Source organism: Aegilops tauschii, chromosome 1 (genome assembly GCF_002575655.3).
Source record: "Aegilops tauschii subsp. strangulata cultivar AL8/78 chromosome 1, Aet v6.0, whole genome shotgun sequence".
Classification (NCBI taxonomy): Eukaryota; Viridiplantae; Streptophyta; class Magnoliopsida; order Poales; family Poaceae; genus Aegilops; species Aegilops tauschii.
The window spans coordinates 212,771,430-212,777,130 of record NC_053035.3 but is presented as its reverse complement, the minus strand read 5'-3'; the positions used below and the strand labels follow the sequence as shown (position 1 = coordinate 212,777,130).

At 32.6% G+C, this 5,701-nt stretch overlaps 1 pseudogene; it reads right to left on the bottom strand.

Annotated features, from left to right (window-relative positions):
* Positions 1–582: 582 nt before the first annotated feature.
* Positions 583–4,424, bottom strand: LOC109771918 (protein neprosin-like; annotated as a pseudogene).
* Positions 4,425–5,701: the final 1,277 nt, after the last annotated feature.

The following is a 5,701-nucleotide window of genomic DNA, read 5'->3' as shown; positions in this document are numbered from 1 at the left end:
CCACTTTTGGGAGTATATAATAAAACTATGAAGTCAGTTTAAGCACTTTTAGTATTCTTTGTAAATACTTTCTGCATGTGGGACTTTAGACTGTTATCATATATACTATCATGCCGTAAACCAAACTCGTACTTAGCGAACAATTCATAAAAACTATTTCATATAATTTGCTTAACTTCTCGGACACATTTGGTTTTTGCATCAATGGCGCAATGGATCATCTAGTAATAGAGAGTGAAGTGATAGGAACCCACAACTTCCAAGACAAGAGGCAAAATGTCGGGAATAGAGAGTGAACTGATATGGATCTATATGCAGATTAAAAGAGGAACCACTCATCATATGGAAGAAACTTGGGCGATCTGGAGTTGACTTAATTCTAGATAGTTTGCTCCAGTATCTGCCCATGGTAACTGAATCTTACAGCTAGTTTTTGCTAAAAAATGAACACGGTTTTCTCAAAACATGAATTTGTTTGGCCTATCACAACATGGCCCCATTAATTCGGTGTTGTAATAATTTAATCATGTAAGTTTTCAACAACATTGCATCAATGGCTACCATGAATCGTATAGACTTGGCTTGTCTTCTTCCTTTGTCCATACTCTTATTCTTCATTATTTAGACAAATCATTAATACATAGAATCTATTGCACAGAAGGGTGGCAACCACCCGGTCCACCATAGTAGACATGTGCCCCATCACTATTGTGATCAAATGAATCAACCGTGTAGCATGGTGGTTTTGTAGAATAAGCAAAGCTCTTATCGAAGTTCAAATCAACAAGTTTGTAACTGCTATCTACTATTTTAACATCCCAAGCATAGGCGGCCTTTCCATTCCCTTCAGCTGCGAAATGTCCACTTCCCATCTACGGTGGGTCTTGATGAATTGTTGGTCCATTAACAAGTCCACCAAATTCTACTATATTCGCCTTGACTCTTAGTTTTGTAAAATATAAATTTGGCCAATATCCTATGGATTTTGTGTCATAGAATAGCCACCAGTGCTTCTTCTTCGGATCCTAACAAGAGCCAAGTGAATTCAAATAGACATATATTAAAAAATAGTGAATTGTCTCTAGTATTAAGAATATATTAATAGTTTGCATTATGCGTAAAATAATAGCCAACTTTTCTTTGACCTCATTTTCTTTGGCTTTATTGATAACTCTGGCAACATGTCTCTTGCTTTCAAATAAGAACCTAACACATGGTTTTTAACGGTGATTGCTAAAGAAATTATATACATTGTGCATTATATATGGTAGCATTATTTTTGTCTTGCGCATAAAATAATTTATTAACCGATTCTCTAACTTGCAATGTATGATTGTAAAAAATATTGGATGAAAATGAAACAATTTATAGAATATGTATAACAAGCTTAAATTGGCAACCCATCAAATAATGAAATTATCTAGGTGCAAAAGTTTATTCCATAGTTATCAACATACCAAAACAACCAATATAGATTATATCCTAAAAAATCAGTATTGAAATAGGGTCGTTTGGAGGATGATTGACAGTTGCTTTGGAAGTTGAGAAAATGAGAAATTTGAATGCTTATATAGTTGATGTGGAAATTAGAATTTGAATATAAGTTTGGTTGCTAAAATCATTTTTTTATTGAGAGTAACTAATGCTGCATTTTTAAGTACTTAGAAATACCTGGAAAAGCATAAGTTGTAAATCCACTTGCTTTCCATTGTAGGTAGAAACCGGAGATATTCTTGCCCCAACTCCAATGTGAGGTAATGTTTGCACAAAACCTTGGCAATGAAAATCCATGCAAGACTTTTGGTTGTTCCCCAGCTGTCCATTTGAAAATAATGTTCAAAATGTATTATGTTATTTTTCTCATATACTTATCATAGATATTAATTTAGTTACAAGTAATATTATGAGTTACCCTTTAATAAGACCTTAATACATACCCAAATCATATGGAACCTAGCAAAGCTGTCTCCAAAAGTCTGTGATACCTAAAAAGTAATCCAATAAAAATAATATTAGTGCCTTTATATGATTGATGTATGTCTAGACTCACCATTATATCTTTCTAATAATACGTAATGTAGAATGAGAACAATTAACTTACAGTTAGTTTGCAAATGAAGATTCTTGTTAAAAAAACTAATGTGAGGCAATATCATACATATATTGGTAAACCTATTTTTGTATGCGGATATAAGAAAATAGGTACTGAGGGTAATGTTAAGCTTAATATCTAGGGACCATATACTATGAACTCCATCCATGTCTCATCAAATTTTAAACAATTTAAATTCTACTTTTATTGTCCATGATGAATTAGTATTATCTTAACTCAGGTGCCTCTTGCACTATAGTACACTACACTAATTGTAGATGTGACTTCTCTCACCTTTGCTATGATTCAGACGGATATTAGAAACTAAGTTTATATTATGTCATTATTTCGAGATAACCTATGTTTTTAAGGGTTGAATAAAATATATTTATTAATGTGTATTAAATCTTGAAATTGGTATAACAATATCAACATACAATATTTCAAAATGTATAGTTATGTAGTTGATTAGTTTTGTTGCTATATATGTCCCCCGTGGTTTATTGAAGGATTTGATATGTATGTAACATGCGTATTCATATAGTAGATATATTTCCAATGCAATAGGAACCCACATGAAAAAAATGAAGTACATGAAATTGACCATAATAAATATAGAAGTACCAACATAAAAATATAATATAGTACATATATATTGTTATATATAAAGTACATGAAATTGTCCATAATAAATATGTAAGTACCAATATGAAAAATGCTATAAGCAGTCACATTTTCCATTTTGTTTCATCATGCATACCATTGAACCAACTGCAATGGCCTCAAGAGGACCATCCTCACCATGCATTAGAGTAAGTACTTGTGAACTAAAATCTCCATGTTCTTTCACTTGTGGCTCATAAATGTTAAGTGTTACTCGTGCGCCATATATATCACCATCGGTCTTGATCCCAGCTATCTACATATGATGGCATAATTATAAGAACTTTATCAAACCTCTTTATGAATAAGATCTACGGAATACATTTCGTCCTGCCACATGGTAAATGAATCAATTATGCATCATCAATAAGACTTAATTTAGTGGGAATATCTAATTGTTCAAGCCTTTATGTGGACGTAATAAGTTATGCATGCAATAGTATTACTATTAATGTAATTGAAGTAATATAAGAATATTAAAAATTATTATTCCAGGTTAGAAAGAATACCTCGCCTCCAGCAGCAAGAGAATTATTGCTCCACAGGGGAATGTGTCTGACTTTATTAGTTTTTTGTAATATTGGTACCGTACCTACTGGGCATGCAACCATAGGCAACTATGACTCCGTTGTGTTAGCTGAAGATGATGATTTCATGTGGAAACCTTTTGGATAAGAGCTTGGTTTCATCTGCGGCAAGGAAATATACAAATGTCAAAATCAAGAAAATCCAATATAGCACATTTCTATAATACTCCCTTAATATTTTTACATCTAACTTTGACCATTGATTTTACCAACAAAATGCGAGTTATATGCCATAAAGACATGGGATGCAAATTTGAAAGAACTTTTGGATAATGTATTTTTTATAACATACATCCCACATTTTCTTGGCCAAAATTATAACTCGAAGTTTGACTAAAAAGGAAGTGGATTTGTATATAAAAATTTGGGGATATGTCACATTTTGGGATAAAATTTCTTTGCGGTAACTTCACTCGACATGTAATATGATTTTCTATGATTCTACCATAAGAAAAGAAGAAGATGGTTGAAAGGACATAATAAAAAATTATAAAGGCTATCAAAATAGAAATAATTTCATTAAAAAGTATGGAGGATAGATATACCTGTAGCGAATGGTTCTTTAGTAGCGGATGATGAAGAGTTGGTTGTTGATCAATGTCAACACAATCAAAGAGTTCACCAAATTTTGTCTGATTTGAAATTTTAGTTAATTGCTTCATGTTGAAAGGATTGTTCTCAAAATAAGGGAAGTAAGAAATTATTAGGTGAACATACCGAAACGGTCCTTTTGACATGTTTCTTAATGATCTCCTGAAAGTCTTCTTCTTCACTCGTTTGGTGTGTGTTCACCTTTACTCCCAGAGCTAGAGTAAGGTAAGCAACAAGAATAGTTGCTACAATTTGTGGTAGTACTTTCATTGTGGAAATCAAGAATTTCCAGTATATCATATAGATCTATGCACCCTCTTTTATAGACACATATGCGGTTGTCTTCCTCACATCCTCAGACCCATTCCTGATATCTTTTTCTTGTGGTGATGACACATGGATATCAACATATATCTTAAAGATTTTTTTGTAGTGGGCATATCAAAAAGTTATTGTTAAAATATCTTCAATAATTGTATAGTCAATAATAATGTGTGATTTTGTATATCTATAAATCATGTTTTATCGATATATATATATATATATGATCATTAGTGTCTTCCTCGTATTCTTTGGGTACTCAACACGTGTATGTGACTCATTGCATTTGAGGTGCATTCAAACGTATGACACGTAGACGCAGTAGTCTAGGTGTCAAAATTTAAAGAATTGCATATTTTGAGAATCTAAGTCACATCCATTCTAGCCATCTTTTCTCACATGGTCGTGACACATCAATATGAAAATATATCTTAAAGATTTTGCATTAGTGGGTGTATCAAAATATTATTGTTTCCATATGTCCGTTGATTGTATATTTAATATTAACATGTGAATTTATTTCATATGTGGTCATGACACATGGATATCAAAATATATCTCCAATATTTTTGTGTTAGTGATCATATAAATATTTATTGTTTACATATCTTCATTCATTGTATAGTCAATAATAATGTGTGACTTTATTTCATTTAGTTGCACAATACATCTAGTTGCGAAATCTAATAGAGATAAAAGTGATGCTCCTTGCTTTCTAGATGCTAAGGATTCACTTTATTATTATTCAAAAATAAGAATGCATTTAATATGCTATAAAAACATTAGTCGAAATCCAAGGTAAATTACTCTTCCAATGACAATCCACATCGATTCAAGCATGCATACTAGTATAGCTGGTTGATGGCTATATCATGCTTCTATGTCATCTCAAACCAGCATTTATAATGAATTGTTCAACTAGGTTGGCAATCACATAGTCCTTTTTAGACATTCTCTCTTTATATTTCCTCCATATTTATTATGTTTTATCTTCTGGCACATATAGAGGTAGTCTATTGCATGAGAGCCAACTCCCCTCAAATTTTCCTTCTCTATCCTCCACGTACCATAAGTGACACACAAAAGGGATATTGATTTCTAATATACGCTTCTATTCTTGTAGGCCTTGTTGGGCCTCTAAGCGTAGAGGATTCTAAGAGAACAACAAATTCCCCCTAGTGGATGCCCTAAGGTTCATCAATTTGTAAGAGATGTAGCACTAGTGCATAATGAGGCTAAGGAGACACATCTATCACAAACCCTTGAAACAAACTGTGTGTGATGCAGGCATCGCAGATAGTAGAAAAAAAACCGTGTGCCTGCAAACAAAATGTGTGCGATGGCACATCCACTAGGAATGATTTTGAATGCAAATTAGTGTGATAAGGGGCACATAGTACGGTATAACATTGTGATCAACTGTCATAATGCAAACAATTGAGAATTT